At 38.9% G+C, this 21,071-nt stretch overlaps 1 protein-coding gene across 17 annotated transcripts in view; it reads right to left on the bottom strand.

Moving 5' to 3' along the window:
* The window catches only part of RAPGEF4 (Rap guanine nucleotide exchange factor 4), a 296,495-nt gene that overhangs the window by 188,604 nt on the left and 86,820 nt on the right, over positions 1-21,071 (bottom strand). Inside the window, exon 1 of one of the 17 annotated variants that reach the window (XM_070242018.1) lies at positions 20,409-20,526. The exons of 12 other annotated variants lie outside the window; for them this stretch is intronic. The gene's annotated coding sequence lies outside the window, so the exon portion shown is untranslated. Of the gene's footprint in view, positions 1-736; positions 1,081-20,408; positions 20,527-21,071 lie in introns of those variants that run through there. 4 more of the 17 variants (XM_070242019.1, XM_070242014.1, XM_023622006.2 and 1 more) reach the window with 4 other exon arrangements.

The raw sequence follows: 21,071 nt of genomic DNA, 5'->3' as shown, positions 1-21,071 counted from the left end.
ATATGATAATCTAATTTGGTAAAAATAAACTGTGAAATCAGAGATTTGAGGCAAAAACTTTAAAGATGCAATTCAGACGAGCAATCAATGCTTATTCAGTTTCTGTACCATCTCAGCTTTCTCCCTGTGCAGATGCTTAAGTGATGCTAAATTAAATAATTGACAAATTTTTAAAACTGCTGGAAATTACCATCTGTACTTAATTTTGGAATATAAAAAGGTCCATAGAAAACACCCCTTTATGATTATTTTGTCTAATAACTGATATCAAACAATACAAACATCCCAGTTATAAGATATAAGGCATTTTGAGCAGTCTGGCTCACATATTCAAACACAATTTTTCAAAACAAAAGACCACAGGAGGAGCAAAATGCTGTGTTACCAATACGTTTTTTTAAATGAATGGCAAAAGAACTGAGTTTTTCGTATAAAATCTACCCCTCTAACCCTCACCTCCCCACAAAACAAGAAACAAAAAGACAAAACTCACCCACAGCCTTCCTATAGACAGTAATGATAACCATCACTTTGTCACATTTCTCTCCTGGATAAACACTGGGCTAAACTGTTCTCTGTCAAGAACTTTATTAGGCTGATATTACATTTACACAAAATGAAGTCTACAGCTGTAAATAAACATGCTTGAGGCTTCCATGAAAACACAGAAAGAGAAACAAGCTCCCTGCATGGGAACACACTGGTAAATACGTGGAGAAAACAAGCTGAAACTTACACCAGACACTTCTCCCAGGTCCAGCACGGCAGTAGCCCTAAGGGTACACTCTAGTTTTTTTTAATCCATGTTCTGCTCTTCTCACTGATGGGACTACTCAGGCACATGGTCAAGTTGCAATCAGCTTCTCCCTCAGTGATGTATGAGAGCTGGGCTGATTTATCTTGTCTTTCTGCAGCATATTAGCACTAATGTTTCTGCGTATGCATCCTACCTTTCGTTAGCCGTAGCCCCGGCTTTATCATTGGTAATCTAAATTAAAGAGCCAGTGAACAGAGCAGGCTTGTTGTCCCCCACCCCTCCCTGTTTTCCACGAAACAATTGCCAGGCAGTCATTCCCGGACAAGGATTCCACTGTTTATTCTATCGAGCCTCCCCTTCAATATCCCATTGAGACTGGAAGTCAGTTGCAAAAGGATAGGTCCAGCGAGACTGTCTTAGTTCAAAGGTCTATTTATGATTTATTCTCTAAAATGGTACAGATGGCCTCAGGAAATCCTAGAGAGAGCTGTCATTTGCCAGTTTTTCAGCCCAGAATGCAGAATTGACACTATTTACAAAAACAGAGTAACTTGATACTCCTCTTACTGCCCAGGGCACAATGCAACTTTCAGCGACTCTTTTTTTTCTGAGAAATCTCTCCCTTTTCCATCAATGTTTGTTTTACATATGCATGCTTAAATGTTTATTTTAATGAAGAATATGAGTGCTGTGATTTAACAAGTTGCATACAAGAAGCATAAAATCCTATAAAAATTTTGGGAAATCAATCAAACAGGTCATTAATAACCTTGCTGTAAACTTCTATCAACAAACGGCGGCTGAAGCCAGAGTGAAAGGCTGTATTCAATTCATGAGTTGTCAATTCCTTTAAGACACATTAAAAATTTTCTCGATCTCCATAAATGTTTAAGAAGAGGAAATATATCAGAACATTTTCCTATGAAAGTTTTTAGTCTCTTGAAAATGTTGCTATTTTCGCAGCATCTCAGTGCTTTTCACTCAGATTTCCAGCAATTACTGAAATAATATTAGGCTTGTTTTCTCACCTTAAGCAACAAAACTTTTTAACAGCTGTTAAGCACGAGAATTTGGTGGATAATAAAGTATAACAAGTTTCATCTCCATTTTTGTTAAGAGAAAACATGATTATTTTTATAATTTTAAACATGTATATTGCATTTTTGTTTCTTAAAATTAACAAATTATGACATCCCCATTTCCACATAGGCATAAAATATAGATGCCATTTTTAGTAGCTTTATACTATTCAATTCTCTCATTCCTTCATATTTTCATTGCCTCAACTTTTCATTATAAAAATAAAATGTCTCCTATCAGAAATGCAAAATACTCACATTCCAGGCCCTTGACCAAAAAACTTTAAAAAAAAAATCAATCTCAAACTTTCTGCTTCTCGACTTTTTTCAATACTGCAGTTGGGAGAAACAACACTCAGGAGAGCTGCTTGAAGACCACTCAGGCTATCGGTTCTTCTAGATCGCAGCCCTGAGTTAAACTGTCAATATTTATATGAATTTCCACACTCTAGGACATGGTTATACTGAACTGCTCCACAAACATCCAGACCAATTATTTTAAAAATTTAAATCTGGGCTTGCCACTCAGCTGCTTAAAACGCTGCATAGCTTCCCGTTATTCTTAGGACGAAAGCCACAGTCTTTATCGTGGCCTTCAAGGACTCAGTTTTATTTCACTCAGAAGATGAACCCACCTTCCCAGAACTGACTGGCTGGAATTCACAACCGTCAATCAATCAAGTATTGAACCCTCGCTCTTTACTGGCCAGTCAGCTTAAGTATGGCATCTGAGCACTGGTGTAGGATGCTGAGAGAATTCCAAAAGCAAATACACAGGCCTTTTCCTGTAGTTTGAAAGTAACATACATGAATGAGACTTCATTACTTTACAAATCAGCTTATGAACTGTGACAAAACCAATATGAGCCAGCCAGACACAAAAATTTAAAGTGAAGATAAAATCAAGGGGTAAGAGGAATAAGATGAAATTAATCATTTGATAAATGTTAATTGGAACTGACTAAGGCCAGAGAAGAAAAAGAAAAACAATCAAGAAAGAGCAAAAACTCTACCCAAGTATTGCTCAGGCTTGGCCCTACTGTTATGCTTCCAGGGGCTAAGGTTTACATCAGCGAAATTAATCTTAGACTTACATTTTTTAAAGTCAACTATCCCATAATTGCGATTATGAGTTTCTTCAATAAATATTTCTGATACATACTTTACATTACTGTTGATATTACTTTCCTTCAAAAGTTTTCTTTATTTTAATCACTAAAAGAACAACATGATAAACCTCACCAGTTACTAAGTAAGATGGCCCAAGGAGCCCAAGATCACAGGACCCTGAAAATAGGGGATTTTTTGTAACTAAAGATCTATTTTGCAGTTAACCAAGACCAACATGATCTTTTCATGCAACTTGTACATAAAATAACGTAAACTCCCAAAGACATATGAAGTATCCACTAGGTAATGAGATCTTGAGACTGGTCCAGTGCATAATAAATTAACACCATAAGGCTCATAAGTCCCAGAGTATTTCCTATACTCCTGTCATTGTCCTGAAAATTCACACCATTAAAGTCTCCCCTTGGAAGAAATTCTAAGACTCTGGAACCAACTTGCCTGTGTTCAGACCACAGCCCTGCCACTTACCAGCTGTAGGACGTTGGGTAAAGGATTCAAACTTCTGTAGTACGTGCGTGTGTTTTAAATCCATCTGTAAAGTGAGCTAACAGAGTTCTGCCTCTGGTCATGAAAGTAACTCATATCACACCAACCTTCTCATAGATAACAATTATAAACTCTGGATAAACCATTAAACAACAACAACAACTATCTGAAGGCTCTGGAGAGTAACCAAGAGCAGACAGAAGCTAAAGGGGGATTGACACTTGGAAGAATGGCTCTGGATAAATTACCCATATTTTACAGTTTTTCATCTAAGGACAGGCTCAGTCTGTTAGTTCCATAGGGTGGCCTGACCTCAGATAGAAACCTACCATATTACTGGTTGAAGATCAGAGGACAGAGTTCAGGGAGATGACAGCAGTTGGAAAATGAGGGAGGAAATCCCAGAGAGAAGATAGCCACCAAGGGGAAGCCCCAAATTCAGTCCACAGAATCTGAGCAAATCTCTGGCTGATCCCAATACTGTACATGTGTGAAGTAGACTCAGAGCAGCCCAGCTAAGGTAAAAAGAACCAAATAGCTTCCTGCTGCTGTCCATCACAGGGAAGACAAAACTGGAATTTGAGTTGCACCGAGTTAACTGCCTGCTGAAAGAGAAAATCAATACTCTTTAAAGGTCCAGGACAGAATGCAGAATCTCTACAACGTATCACTCACAATGCCTAAGGTACGTTCCAAAATTGCTAGATAAGCAAAGAAATAGGAAAATGTAATCCATCCTCAAAAGAAAAGGTAAGCCTTAGAGACCAATTCTGTGACGATGCAGGTACTGGAATTAAAAGACAAGGATTTTAAAGCAACTATTATAACTCTTCTAAAGGATATAAAAGAAATCTCAGCAGAGAAGCGGAAATTATAAAAAAGAACCAAATGGAAATTCTAAAACTAAAAAATACAATATCTGAAAAAAAAGTTCACTGGATGGACCTAACAACAGATTGGGGAAAAAAATAATAAAAAAGTGTTAGTGAACTTGAAGATAGAACAATATAAATTATCCAATCTGAAGAAGAGAGAAAAAACTTTAAAAATGAATAGAGCCTCAGGGTCCAGTGGGATATAACAGCATAAAGTCTAACATATGTGTAACTGAAATCTGAGAAGGCTAGGAGGAGAGAGAATGGGCAGAAAAAAATATTCGAAGAAATACTAACTCATAATTTCTAAAATTTGTTTAAAAAAGACATAAATTCACAAATTCAAAAATCACCACAAACTCCAAATGGGATAAATAAAAAAACAAAAAATAAAAACCCATGCCAAGGCACTTCACATTCAAACCACTAAAATTCAACGATAAAGACAAAACCTTAAGAACGACCAGGGAAAAATGGCATATTACCTACAGAAGAAAACTATACTTATACTAACTTTGCATCAAAAGTAATGGAGGCTAGAAGATAAGAGAATGACATCTTTAAAGTGCCAAAAGGAAAAACAACAACTGTCAAACTAGAATTCTATATCCAGCAAAAATATTCTTAGACAATGAAGGCTAAAGGAAAATATTTTCAGAAAAACAAAACCTAAGAGACTTAATTGCCAGCAGATCTGTGCTACTTGAGATGTTGAAGAAAGTTCTCCAGGATAATGGTAAATGACAGTAGACGGTTATTTGGATCTACAGGAAGGAATGAAGATCACTAAAAATGGCAAACGTGAGTAAACACAAAAAACAGACACATACACATACAGACACATAGCGATTTGAAATTCTTTAAAAGACACACAATTATTTAAATAAAAATTCTAACACTGTGTTGTGGGGTTTATAACATAAATGGATGTAATACACATGACAACAACAGCGCAAAGGATGGGGAGGAGTAAATGGAGCTACACTGTTGCAATGTTCCAATGCTCGACATGAAGCAGTACAATACTAACTCTAGATAGAATGTGAAAAGTTAAAAACATATATGGTAATCCTGAGAGTGACCACTAAAAATTAATGCAAAGAGATACAATTAAAAAGCCAATAGAAAAATTAAAATGGAATTTGTAGCAGCAAGGAAGGTACCTCACTTGGCTCTCCCTTCTAGAAGAAACTTGCCAGTCATCTGTGAGGAGTTCAGTTAGCTGACAGCATCCAATAGCAGTGCCTTTGGGATCCACTGTGAGTGAGTCAAAACTATGCTCTGTGCAGTTAGCTAATGACTGAACACGGCAGGGATACCTAGCACTCGGCCATTTCTGTCCAGTGAAAAACTTGTCTGCAGGCAATCTGTACAGTTATACAAACAAATCCAGTTGTTTTTAATGAACGCATACCTTGCTGAGATCTATAAGTACTCTCATAGCAGAATATTCATGAAAGACATTTAAGTAAAAAAAAATAGCAGTTGTCATAACTGTATTTACAGTATAATTCAACTTTTAAGGCAAAAAAAGATAGGAATATATGATAATTGCATTGATATGTGCATAGAAAAATGCCTGTAAATATACAAATCAAAGTATTAATAGTGGATAGTCATGGGTAGTGGGAGTAGAGAGGACTTTCATTTTTTTCACTTAATATCTTTTGCTTATAGTTTGAATTTTCAATAATATTTATTAACATTTTTACTTTGTAATTTAAAAAATAAAAGAAAAAGATCCCTTACCAATGCAAAATTTATATCAACATTTTAAAGTTACAATGTGGGGCCAGCCCCATGGCCAGGTGACTGAGTTCATGCGCTCTGCTTCAGTGGCCTGGAGTTCGCCAGTTCAGATCCTGGGTGTGGACCTAGCGCTGCTCATCAGGCCATGCTGTGGTGGCATCCCACATAGAAGAACTAGAATGACTTGCAACTAAAATATATAACTATGTGCTGGGGCCTTGGGGAGAGAAAAAAAAAAAAAAGAGGAAGATTGGCAACAGACGTTAGCTCAGGGCCAATCTTCCTAAAAAATAAATAAATAAAAGTCACAATGTTTAGTCTTTTTCTTTTCTAAGTTAAATAAGATCAAAAGAATTCTTCCTTTGTGTTCTTTAAACAAAGGTAGAGTTTTATTTTAGACATCAAGAGCATGTTCCAGATGTCTTTACCTCTCAGATCCTTCCCAGCATCCCCACCTCCCTCTCCTCCAGGTGGGGAGTGGGGAGAATTAAAAACCCAGGTCAGGCCAAAGGTTCAGTCTGTCTTCATAGGCTCATCAGAACCTAGAGCAGCGACAAGGCAGAGGGCTTGGTGCCCGCACGAGCCTATCTGCTTCGCTCTAATTCATGCCTTCTGACTGCACCTTGACTCCGGGAATCGCTCTCCCAACTCCCATTCTTGGATGCATGGAGACCACGGAGAGGAATATGGATCAGAGACAATCCATTACCACTGGAAGGACAGAATTTTAATTAGAATGACCTTAGAAAATGTCTAATTAATTTACAGACACCAAGTAAGGAAATGAAGTCCAGAGAAGTCACTTGCCCAAGGTCACAGAGTTACTAAGTGACCACAGCAGATCTCTTGAGCGCAGGAGAGGGTCCTTCCCACCACGACAGAGAGAAGGTCTAAAGAGGCATGCCTTATTGACGCTGGACCAGGGGCAGTGCCTTCATGAACAAAGATGGTAATTAGGATGCAGGCTCAACCAGGTGCAGAAGGGAACAATTTTCCTGCCTTTATCACAGACCCCAAATTGGAGTGCAAACATCAAAAATTGACTCTGTTGTTCATTTACTTTCATTACTAGTGTTCCGTAAGATGCATATACACGTTCTCTACAAATAATCCATTAGCATAAAAGAGAGAATGTTTCCTGTTTGAGACATGCCTTCTAGCCACATCATTCAGAGATGCTTTTAGGATAGTATAAGTAACACTAATGAAGGGCTCTTGCTAGAATATTTTCCACATTTTGGTTAAAGGCAATAGCAAACCTGGAGATATTTAAATTAATGCAATGTGTTCTGTTATGCATTATCATATTGCTGCTGTTGTTTTTATAATGGGAACTATAAAATCAGTTTCTAAAGTTTAGGAGATAAGCCAATGATTAGGTTCTGGAATTACTTAAAATCAATAAATCAGAGACTGACTCGATCAAGTTGAACATGTCTAGAACCATAAAGACATTCCTCATTCCTCTCCGGTAAAAAAAGAAAAGTTCCCAAAGAACGGTCAAAATAGCACTCCCAAAGATTATGAGCTAAAACTCACAGATAAAACCTAAAATAATTGATACGTAGATAAGAAGTCATTCTCACCTACTTACCAATATAAGTTCTCTAAAACCTTCTCTAATAGGTGGTTATTTCTTAACGGTGATTAGTAGTTATAATACCCTCAGAATAATAAAACTGTTGCATTTCTTCAAGATTTTTCTTCAACATTATCCACCAACAAAAATGGAACCTTTTCCCACTAATAACAGACAAGCCTTCCAACAAATTATCCTTAAATGTATTAGATATATGATCCCATTACAAATACCCTCAAGTCTGCAGGAATGTATTTTGGGGTTAAGGAGAGGCATTCATTATAAGAAGCTAAAGCAGGCTGCATAAGTGGCAGACCCTGGCTGGACATGAATGCTACTCACATTTATTAAATTGCCACCCCTGCCCCCAGATACTGCATTACTAATGATTTTCCAACGCTGAAGCTGTTTAAAACTTTGATCTTTGTGAAAACTCAGTAGGATGATAAAAACCTTCCAGCTGAACAAACAGCCCAGGCTGGAAAGACCATCTCCTAGCACTTGCCTCAGAAAGTATCATCTGCCCTGACTCCACCCCAGTGTTTCATTAAAGTGGGTGGTTCAAAATATGCAAATGACAGTAATAATTTGAACAAACAAATGAATTAGGTGAGTCCCTATAGGCAATTTACTCAAGGTAATTAAGAATGCTAAATCAAACAAACTATTACTTTAAATGGCAAGTAAGCTTTAATTAAAATTGATTTCTATACCAAAGATGAAACTACTAACTCAACAGAAAGGATCCAGTGTGAATTAAAAGGCAAAGTGTCAGGAAAGAAAAAAAGAATGTACACTGTGACTTTTGATTCTCTAGATTAGGACCAGGTATCAATGCATTTTCACTGAACGTAGCTCAGAGAGAAGTACCTCCGTGTATGAATTTAGAATTGACAGAATGCATTTGGGGTGCCACAAGCATGAGCACATTTTAAATGGTAAAGATGTCAAGCAAAAACAGAATCAACCCAAACCCAAGGTAATTTCTTTCCAACTAGCATCAATCTTCCTCTACCATTAAGAAAGGGAACACAGTAGGCTGTAGCCCGCCCAGGGATTAGGAGTCCTTCTGTAGGGAGTGAAGGGGACATGGTGACCCATAGGAGACCTTCCACAGTTGTATGATGGCCACCACCCATGAACTAAATGTATATGATGCACCAAACCAATGGGCCCCAATCAATGACCACAGAAATAAAGGGGCCCGTGGAGGGAGAAAAGTCTCCAGAATTGTCCCGAGATGGGCAAAACTAAAACATGGTCTATTAAAGTAGATCACATGTATGTATTTGGTCCTACAGAATAACACAATCTTAAAAATAATCACAGTCAATCCTGAAAGCTTCAAGTAATCTCTAAGACTAGACATATCCATGTCTTTTCCCTTTCCAATGTTTCCTCCCAGTAATTTTAATGGGACTCTGATTAAACCCCAGCTACCAGCACTGGCAAGCAGGAAAGCCCTCCCAGAACCACCTTTTTTCTTCTCCACATGAAGCACCTCTCCTGGTTGAGCCTCCTGGGTCTTCCTTCTTCCACTTTCAGCCCAGTGTCCCACAGGAATACACACGATGTGTCCTGTCCACTCCTGGTTTCTGGTCAGGCAGGATGACCCCTGGAAGCAGCCAAGGAGGAAGCTTGAGCCGGGTGGTGGCAGGACCAAGCAAGGAGGAGCCTGGAGACAGGCTGGAGAAGCCATTCTAAGTCACTCCCTCTGGCTTCTGGGCTCAATCACCCTGCCAAGCAAGACCATTTTCATATTGTTTCCCTAAATGGTTTGCCCTCAGAATGACCCTAGGGATACTATTAAAATACTAATGACAGTGCTAAGAAGTTTGTGTCAAGCCTGTGTTCCAAGGAGCAGAGAGAACTTCAGACTTCTGTATTTTCTCTCTTGTATTTGTGCATTCACCCTGGAGAGGCAACCACACACTTGCTGATTTGTAACTGGAGAGGGAAGAACAAGTATGTCTAGAACTCAAGAGACCTGAAGAGGCCAGTGTGTCCCTAATTCTTCTATTCGCTCCTGACCCTTGCCAGAATGGGACTGATTCATTTGCTCATGAAATAATCATTGGGCACTTTCAACATGCCAGGCCCTGTACTATGCTCAGGGCATATAAAGAGACACCATTCTGTCCACGAGTTGCTCACATTCCAGAGACAGAAGAGACAAACAAATGAGTCATTACCAAAAAATATGCTGGAAACTTTGGATGGAATGGGAGCACCTGGGGGGAGCACAGAGCATCTGAGGAGTGAGAACGTCAGGAGAGGGGACAGAGAAAGTTGCCTGTGACAAAACATCAGTCCCATTAGAACGCATCTACTCCTTTGACCCACCAGAAGGGGAGCTGAGTTTTGTCTCCCACATTAGAGCAGAAATTCCAAGAGTGCTGGACCACATCCCCTGTGTCTAGCACAGAGCTTGGTGTGCCGTGAGGGCACAACAAATATTCGCTGAATACATGAATGATCTAAGAATTCAGATCTGCCCCTGGGACTTTTTTTGGACAGAATCTTGGCTAGTGAGCATCTTAGAGGTCACCTAACAATCCAACCTTCTAGAATTTACAGACAAGAAAACTTCTTGTTAAATGTCTGCACAGAGTAGCAGAGTTGCACAAAGGAAGTGTGTGGGGCCCATAAAATATTTGCAGGTGAATGGATAGATAAAATGTGGTATATCCAGTCAATGGAATACAACTCGGCAATGAAAAAAAAGAACTACTGACACATAGTAGACGACAGATAAATTTCACAAACATGCTTAGCAAAAGGAGCTAGACACAGAGACCACATATCATATGATTCCATTGATATGAAATATCCAGAAAAGGCAATTTTATAGAGAAAGAAAGAAGATCAGCGGTTGCCCGAGGCTGGGGGTGGAACGGGATTAACTGTAAACAGGCATGAAGGATCTTATTGGGAGGATGAAACTGTTCTAAAACTGGACTATGGTGATAGCTGTACCATCTTGTAAAGATATTCATTGAATTATGTATTTGAAATGGGTGAATTTTATGGTATATAATATATACCTCAATAAAGTTGTTTAAAAGTTTTGCAAAGAGTGTCATTTGTTATAGGTTTGCCCTCATGCTGCTATGACGGGGGCTACGATGTTGTTGAAAAAAACAAAGACAGGAGCCCAGATTTGAAAAGACCCCCCCATCTCCTAATTCCCACGTTCAGTGCCTTCCGTTCCCCTTGTAAAGGTCTGCTTGTAGACAGAAAGCAGATTAGTGGCTGCCAGGGCTGGAGCGAGCGGGGAACAGGAGTGATCGCTTAATGTGTATGTGGTTTCCTTATTGGATGATGAAAAGTTTCTGGAACTAGATAGTGGTAACAGTCGCAAAACATTATGAATGTACTTAATGCCACTGAATTGTACACTTAAAATGGTTAAAATTGTAAACTGCATGTTATGTGTATTTTACCACAATTTTTTCTGTCTACTTTTTAAAAAAGGCCACATTTGAGGAATATTTTCACCTTTTCCTTTCATCTGCCAAATCCATTCGCTAGTAGTCACAGGGGCCAGCTGCTGTCCCCAGTCATCTCATGTTAGGATGTCTTAGTCTAGGTGACAACATAGTTCTGAGCAATTTGTTTGTGGCACTCTATCACCTTCCCCCTGGTTGGCAAACAACAGACATTAATTAAAAAAAAAAAAATCTGGGCTTGGTTTGTATTTTAATGCTGCCCACTTGAAACTGGCTGGCGTCATTCAAAACACGTGCAGGGACAATCCCTGAGCTGTCAGGCCATCTCATTAAGTGTTGTTACTGTAGCTTCCTGGCTCCCTGAAAGTGTAGGAGGCCATGACTTCTCCTGTCACGTATTTAGCCAGGGCGTATTATGAAACACAAGCTGCTCAGTCAGAAATACCACAGGTCCACAGAGCTCCAGGACTCCCCATTTCCAGAAAATGCAAGGCAGCTCCAGGCTGGCCTGGAATCGCTTCCACATGACCCCTACTGCAAATGCCCTAGGTCGCTACTCTCAACGAGGATTCCTGGATTACTTCTTTTCACCAATATCATTTGCATCAGCATTCCTATCAGACAATCCGTAAGGTTAGTTAAAATAGTCTTTCCTTTCATGGTCTTCATAGGGCCTCAGCTGAAGGGACACTAATATATATGTATACTGGAGATGCATTCAATTGTGGAACTGTGTGAACCGTGATATCTAATCATTCAAACATAGTACTTGCTCATATACTGCCTTAAACTGGATTCTGGGGTCCTTCTATGTACACTGGTCTAATTTCTCCAATGACACAGAAGCTTCTTGAGGGGATGACACAAGGGAAAATAGCACAGCATTGTTTTAAAGTGCAATAGGGAGGTATATATTACAATTTTGATCCATAATTTCAGAGTAAAATGTCATCATTATCAGCAAGCTAGCTATCATGTTTTCCCCTTTCTTGTTAATTCAGATGTCCAGTGTTTCTCTAAACTGTGAAGAAAAGTAGTTCAAGAGTCTGTACATGACTTGTTCTCTTGTCTGGTATAAAGAAACATGCAGTGGAAAATGCTAAAAAAAAAAAACAAAACTTTCCTTTTTCCCAATAGGGAGACAAGTTGCTAAAGGATTTAGTAAGTTTCCCAAGGATGCCAATTGATTTAGAGCTAGAGCCAGGGTCTGAACATGCTTAGTATTCATATATTTGATTGGTGTTGTACATAGAAAGTAAAGATTATCAGCTATAAAATATTCTCTACCTCAAAGATGACGTTAAACTGATACTTTCATTTTGGGGTTGCTTAAAATATGCCTGATATTGAATGGACTGAAAAAAAACTCTTCAGCTTTCCATTTGTGAAATAAAATTTGGAGAGCAAGTCCTAAACGCCAAACGTCTAAAAGAACTCCTCAGAGGAAATACTTCTTTACTGCCAGCCAAAAATCACAGGGACACACTGTGGCTGAATTTTCTAATTGTATTTTTTAGATGCTGGATAATTTTCTGACCATTAAAGACAATCACAGCCAAGCCTAACAATAAAAGTAATTGAATCTCATGCTCGAGAGCATACAGCTGATTCACCGTGGGGTGTAGGAGAGGAAGGAGGCAAATGAGAGGAGGTTAGAAGTCCAGAACTAATTCTCTTTCCATGAAAAGCAGAGCCTGCCTGCCTTCCCAGCAGACAATCCTGAGATGGAGGTGTGTCGTTATTTCCTGAGTGCCTCGATCTCCAGGGCCCATTTTCCCATGTGGCACCTGAAACCATCAACAGGCATCAGAGACCTAACCTGGGCTGACGTCTCATAGGCCTGGCTTAGGACATTGAGATGAGGTTTCCAAGAGAGGACAGGGTGGGGCCACAGCCCTTCTGCCCTTGGGAGACTGTGTCTGCTCTGAGTCTCCCAGAGCACTGGGCACAAACAGAGCTCACAGACTTTCCTGGCAGTGCATACTGATGAACCATAAAATACAGCCTAACTTGGAGTATATGCAAGAAAGAGTTTTTGCCTTACGTGTATCTCAACTGTATGCAACCTTAAAGATTAAGCTTCTTCTATATGTAAAGCAAATAACACAAATACTACACTGACCATGCCTTGAAAGGATTTACAATTTAATGGCCAAAATACTAGCAGCTGTCAGAGATAAGCTGGCCAACCACTTGGTGTCAGAGCAAGATCTACTTCTGCAAACATCTCCCACGTACAGCTTTTGAGATTGAGTTGGTGGTCACAGAGAAGGCCTTCACAGATAAGAGAGCCTAGCGTAGGAGACTTCGGAAAACTTCTTAATTTTCTGAGCATCGGTATTCTCATCTATAAAATGGGGATTCAGGTCCATAATCTCAAAGTCAAACACACAAAATGTCTGCAATGAAACATAATGAATATTCACACTAAGTGGGATACAGAATATAAACAGCCTCATGTCCTTAAGAACAGAGTCAATATTTTTAGTTAACTCAAAAGAGTGATATTATCTCTGTCTTATTCTTTTCCCTTACCCCTCTTATCCAATTATTTTCAATATCCTATATTCCTTGACAATGTTTCTTGTATGTGTCACCTTTTCCCAGTTCATATTCACCCTATGCAAGAACTTATCATGGCACATCTAAACTGTTGTACTAAATTCCCAGTTAATGTACCACCTCCAACCTCCCCTCAAACCATCCTGCACTCTACAGTCAGATCATCACGTTAATAATCACCGTGATCACATCAAAAACTCTAAAGATTCACCAGTGTCAGCAGGACCAAGTCTAGATTCCTCGGCTTAGAGTCCTACCCATTTTCCCAGGCTCCTATCCACAAATTCGCTGCTCCACGCAAACCGACTCTCCAAATGCCTTTACGTTTACCATCTCTGCCACCTTGCTCCTATAATTCCACGGCTTGGGTGGAAAACTGTGTTTTCCAAAATGGCCACAACAATATCTGCCATCCCACATGTTCTTCCTACAATGTGCCTAATGTTAAAGGTTGGGCCTATGTTCCTCCCCCGCTTGGAGTGGGTGCGCTTGTGATTATGACCAAAGCAGTAACGGATGACTCGCAGGGTAGGTCATAAAATTGAAGGAACTTCTCCGGATCTCTTGGGACACTAGCTTTTGTCACCCAGGCTCCATGCTGGGGAAACCAAGCAGCCACATGGAAAGGTCATGTATAGGTGTTCTGGTCACTAGCACCAGCTCATCCCAGCTGACAGCCAGCATCAACTGACAGACATGCTAGTAGTGAGGCTTCAGCTGATTCCAGCCCCTAGCTCTCCTCTGAGCTGTCCCAAATGACCCCATGTGGAGCAGACACAAGCTGTTCTCTCCCACCTCCTCACACCCACCCCCACTATACTTCATCTAAATTGCAGATTCATGAGCAAAATGAAAGTGTGGTTGTTTCAAACGACTACGTTGGAGTGGTTTGTTATGTAGCAACAGGTAACTGGAATAGACTAAAATACCCTCCCCTTCTTCTTGGCCTTCTCAAACTCTACCTACCTTTCAAAAGCCCAGGACAGATCTCACCTCCTTCATGATGATAAGCTCACCCATCTTTCTCTTGCTTGAAGCTTGAATAGCACTCAATGAAGACCTACAATAAAGGATCATAATCTCCTTGAAAGAGAGGACCACGTCTATATTTTCTTGGGAATCCCCTCCTATCATCTCTCAGAATATCTTACATATAATAGATGGTCTATATATTCTTGCTGGATAACTAATTTTCTAGACTCCAGAGTAAAACGCACACAATAGGTACTTAAGAAATGATATACACTATGACAGTTGTTGAATTAAAAAAATATATAATAGGAAAAGAGGAAAAACAAAAATAATTTTTAAATGGAGAATTAGGTAATTGTAGGAAATTCAAACTTTTAAAGTCTTTAAATTGCCTTTATATTGAGTAAAGTAGATGCTTTTTTAATTAACAGTTTACGTTCAGGAGCGTGTGTGTGTGTGTGTGTGTGTGTCTGTGTGTGTGTCTGCTTTCAGCCAACGTGTGGATTTGGATGTCTGCTTTGGGAATTGCTCCCTTGTTAATAATTAAATTCTAAATGGGCACTTTGGGAAGTGGCAGTAACTATCCACATTCTATGGTCTTATCATTACTCAAGTGTAATTAGAATACAGAAGGGTTTAGAAATAGGCAGAATGTTTCCTGTCAAATACCATCTGTATCAAGACTTCTTAAAATGGGGATCATGAACCCTAGATGATTGCCATTGGATGAGCTTCATGAAGTCACGCCTAAAATTATACGCAAAGCTTTGTGTATAGAAGCATTTTTCTGAGGAGAGGAAATAACTTTCATCGGATTCTCAAAATAGTTTTGGAAACATGGTTAATCCAGGGTTTTACCTTATTACATTTGCTTTTAACTCCCATTCAGAGATTCTGCTAAAAGGGCAGCCTTGGGACAGCAATGGGGAAATACTGAGGCTGGTCTGGCTCTGCCATTGCCTAGTATGGGGCCTTGGGAAAATCCTTATAAGCTCTCTGGATCTGCTTCTGGACCTCTCAACTGTCAAAACAAGGGGATGCACAAGAGCTACCAAGATATTTTGAGACAGTTTCCCTAAGAAAGGCCCTGAAGAGGAAGGAGAGGGCTACGTTACTTAGTATTTTTCCATTCGATTTTCTTTCCTATCAAATAATTATAATATTAATTTTGGTTAAAACCAATATCTAAGTGTTTGTCATTATTTCTTTAATAAATATTTATTGAGCGTCCACAATGTGACAGTCACTGGTTATGGACTTTCCACTTAGTCTTTTAAGACTTAGCCATTACTGAGTAGTACACCTCAACACTGCACATAATTCTAGGAGGTAAAGTAGAAACTAAAAGCATCAAAAACTAAGAGAATAGCAGAGAGGATCAAAGAACAAGTGGCTGATTCATCACTAAGTGGGTTGTGCAGGAGATCAAGTAGAAACATAATACTTGATTGAAAACCAGGTTGATTTGGCTGATCTGTCATATTAGGTGGATGTCCACTTGCTCATTTACCTTGAGAATTGCACGCTCAGTTAAGAGAACAGCTTCCCTCCCCAGAGGAAAATCTTTCTTTAAAGACGTGCAAGTAGCCACACTCCTACTTGGAACCTCTGAACCAGCTTGGAATAGAGAGTCATAAAAAAACAAAAAGCAAGCAAACACAGATGCTTAAGGGAAAGGAAGACATATAATGAGTAATTCAGACCCCAGGATAATCTAACCATAATTCTCCTCATGCTCAAAGGTTTCCAGGGAGGAAGTAAGATTTTATGAAAGCTTTGAATTACAGATGAAACACAAGACAAAGCACTAAAAAGAAAACAGGTTTTCATCACTTAACAGAAAATATCACATTGATCATTTCATCATTCCTTGGCCCATTCATTTTCCCCTTAATGTTAGTATTTTAAAACTTTTACATTAATACTTAACCTTTCCTATATTTATGACCTACTTCTTGAATTAGACAGTCACCTTCTTGGGCCCAACGCCTGCATGTTATATTTTCTGGATGTCATTTGAAGGATGACGTACTCATACTAAATATTCAATAAATAGTCTATGAATGAATAAATAAAGTTTCTCCCTAAAGCCTAAAATGGTGGTAAAATCAATGACTTGGCTTTATACGGCAGTTGAATAATTTCTTCTAATTTACCATAATTAATATCCAAAATATATTTCTTTCATTAAAAGTAAAAGTATACATGGAGATCTTTAGTTTGCTGTTGATAATTTTGGGGGGCGGGGTCATGGAGACCTATACAAGGAGCGGGCTGTTCTCTGCTTGGTGTATGGGGGTCAGGGGAAGGGTTAGGAGGCAATCTTATTTATGGTCCATAATTGGAAATCGTGGCTAAATTAATCTGTTCTTCTTAAGAAAAAATAAGCACAGTAAAGAACAATTTATGGTAGAAGTAAATGGGATTTGGTTTTCTCCAATACATATTTCACGCAGTTCTTCCTCCCGACCTCCCCCATGACTGTATGTTTGGTGTATTGTGTATGTGCCATACCATTCTGGACTTTAGATAAATTTGCACAAGTGTGAACAAAATGCCTAGGACAAAGAAAGTGTTTGGGATGCACAACATCTTCAAATTGTATCAAAAATGTATATACAAAGTCTTCTGGAATCACCTCCAGACCAAGAGACATCCTACATTTAATAAAAAACATCTATGTAGGAAAAAGAGCTAAACATGCAACTCATCACCAGCATGCTAGAAAGATCTTAAGTTTCTTTAAGATATTCACTTTATACCACACACGAGATTCCCTTAGACAAAGCTGCCTCTAGATTCTTTCCTTTTAATCATAAATCAAATATCCAAGAGCTGACTCATATAATACTGTCTTACTTCATTTTCTCTAAGTCAGTCACCCTAGAATGAAAACACATTGCAGGGCAAACAGAGGTGGGACACAGTAGATTTATCTTTCCCCCTGATTTCCCAGTGCATTTAGAGGTTGGACTATTTGATCGTCTAGGTATGATGGGCCATTATCGTGACTTTGATCTCCCTATGAAGTGTGCTGAGGTTAAAATGAGGAAGACATTTTCGAGGAGGATGTTCTTTCACATCATACAGAGAAATAAAACACATCTCATCTCTTGGGAAACCAGATATGTATATGAAATGGTAATGGTATATGAAAGGAAAATGGTATTTAATAGCATGCAGGCTAAAATAAAAACAGTAACCTTCTTGTGGATGAGGTCTTCTTTTCTTAGTATCTCTTTATTTTTCACCTCAGGGTCTCATAAGAAGCATGACCAACACAGTAGTCACTTCAATTAACTCAATGTTATAGATTCCAGTTTCTTCATAAGTGAGAATGGAACACTACACCATCTTTAGACTATGGCTCTCCGAGCGAATGTAAGTATTTTTCTCACATATAGTCCATTAAAGGAGGTTGAAACTGGTTTTTTTGTTGGTGGTGGTTTTATCTGTTTCTTTGGTTGGCTGGCTAGTTTGTTGCTGATATTGCTTAATCATAGGACAGGAAGAAAGAGAAACAGGGTGGTATAAACTATGAGGTTTGAAGTCAGCCAAGACTAGTTTAACTCCTAACTCCTTCACTTTGCTAGCCATCCAACCTTGGGCAAGTTCCTTAATCTCTCCAAGTCTCAGTTTTCTTACTTATAAAATAAAATAATGATCCCTACTGGGCAGGGTTATTAGGAGGATTAAATGAAACAATGTACATATGGTGTCTACTTAGCATAATAACAAGCCCACAGAAAGCATTAGGCATATAGCTAATTTTATGCTTATTATTATTACCTCATACAGCCACAGTTAGGATTAAACAAATATATATAAGTACTTAACATGGTTCTTGACAGATAATAAATGCTAATGCTCAAGTTCTAGAAGAACACAATTTAATACACAATATGAGCCATCTTCACTACATACCACAGGGAGTTTTTTCATATGATGGTTCTCCTGGCCACATATTTCTTTGTGCCATTAGAGCACATACATAAGCCTATCTCAGGCATATACCCAACACTTCATGAATCTCTCACTCTGAATTAACTCTAAAAATGCTTCTCAGTTGCCAGAAATCACAAGAAATAGAAATAAGCATCAGAATGTTCATATTTGCAGTGAGAATGCTGGTAAGCATTACTACCTCGATGTGACACTTTTGGATGTTGAAAGTACTAAATGACTACTATCAAAGATGCTCCCATGTAGCCATGAGCTATTTCCAGCCCTTCTTCTATTTCCTGGCTTTACCTGGATGGGATATGTGCAAAAAGCAGATTTGTCATCCATGCCATTCAAATAATTATAGCCTGAGTGATCTCCTGTGTCACATCCTCAAGTCTCTCCACATGACTCATCATTCAGCTGGAAAGCAGGAAGCGCTCCATTTGGGGGAGGAAGTCAAAAGGACGCCACGCCTCAGGACAATACCCTTCTTACCTAAGCAGTGTTATTATTCTCCTCTACCAGGCAACACCCAAATAGAGTATGTTTAATCACACCACCAGAAAGGAAGATCAGGGCTGTGAGTTTACACAAGTGGCTCACATCTGAGACATCATGCAACAAAGAGCTACAACCAAGAGCCTGTTCCACCGACCTCATACCTAGTTGACTTCTGGTGGTTTCAAAGCACCAAACAGCTAACCTCAAAGCACAGGGACCTAAGCCACCTTCAGCTTATTCTGGCATCTCTTGGAAGTGACAGTCGTTGGCATAGAACTAAATGTAGGTAAGCAGAAGTGGGTGTGTTTTACACATATTTGTGCAGGCATACATGTCCATACATGAGAAGGCTTTGGAACCCAAAGAAGCTATGGTGAAAAATTTTGTTGCCAAGATTGTTTGCTATTTACCAATTTGCATTTTTCAAATAAGTCTAAGTCTACACCAAGATGTGACATCTTTTATTGCATGGAGAGTATATTTCCATTACAATGGGTTGGGGTTACCCCACCTCTCACTTCTATTCAGAAGATCTGGAATGGCCAGAAATATCACCTGCATTCAAGGTCAGGCAGAGTTTGGAAGAGTGATGTTCATCTCATCCTTTTTCCAGTCCTAGACCCACATTCCAATCTGAAAATGGAAACTTAAGAAGGTTGAGAAACTGGCAGCTTTAGCTCTTTCATGACCCCAATCTTCCACGGCTACTGAGAATTTGACTTCTGAATTGGAAATGCATAATAATCAAGAGATCTTATTGTAACAGAGTTGTGAGGGTTTTTTCTTTTTTTTTTAGCAATTCATAATTGTATATTTATTTATGTACCAATAAGGTAAGGATTAATTATCATAAACATTGAGAATGTATTCTCAGTCAACTTATATATATATTTAAAACTGTTATCAATTAATGAAATTCTTTCACTCAATGTTTACGTATGTGCTAAATACTGAGACACTCTTAACAATGCAAGTTATGTTTTATCTCATTTTCTAGGTGAGAAAACTAGGGTGCAAACCTCTGGCCCAATATCACACAGCCAGGAAGCAGTAAAATCTCATTCTGACCCAAGTCCGTCTGAGACCCAAGCTACGTGGTTTCCACCCTAGAAAATGTCCTTCTATTTATTAATGAACTTGCATATTACAGGATATGTTTGTAGCTTGACAAACAATTTAGAATTATATTTTATATAGATTTAAATCATTTCAGCAATACATCACTAACGCAGACATCTCTCGTACAGATCTCCTACCCAATCTGAAGACAATTTAGAGCTGCGAATAAGTCATCTAAGCCACCAAAACGAATGTGACACTTACTTCACACATCACAGCTGGCAGATGACCTGCTGTGAGGGTGCACAACTCACTTCTTCAGGGTCTATTTATCCTTGCTTTAGACACCAGGCTCAAAAGGGCGATGATCTGGTTTCCTAACCTTTAACAGAGAAAAAGCATGAGGGGAAGGCAAAAAAGGAGGGTTTCTAGAGACAAAAATCTTGACTTCAGTGAAAAGTGAAAGCTAGCAATTTGGAGCAAAGGGGAAAAGAGAAAAACTACAGTATGTTGTAATACATTGGTGCCCTTCCGTGTAGGGGCAAAAACTACACAGCTCAGAAACCTCTGAGGGCATCAGCCACTGAAGCATAGAATAAAATCAGAAACTCACAGGATGACACAGTCATTATGTTGGAGGAAAACAACATTTACTATTCTACCTAAGAAGACACGGGAGAAGGGAAACATACCCTAATTTATAAAAACTTCTTCCAAAAAATTTTAATGTTTAAAGGAAGAATATTTCCCTTTATTGAAAACCAATCTTTTGAAGAGCTTTTCATTTCTCACGGAGGTTAAAAGCTGTTTGTTTTTACAAATAAACATCTTATTTATTGACAAGGGGACTGTTGTGAATTTAAAGAGGTTTCCAAGCTTTTCCGGAAGAGGATCTCACTAACTCTGCTTTGCTATTTACCAGCACCT

Source organism: Equus caballus, chromosome 18 (genome assembly GCF_041296265.1).
Source record: "Equus caballus isolate H_3958 breed thoroughbred chromosome 18, TB-T2T, whole genome shotgun sequence".
Taxonomy (NCBI): domain Eukaryota; kingdom Metazoa; phylum Chordata; class Mammalia; order Perissodactyla; family Equidae; genus Equus; species Equus caballus.
Note: the sequence above shows the minus strand (reverse complement) of the source record. Positions and strands in the feature narration are given on the sequence as shown.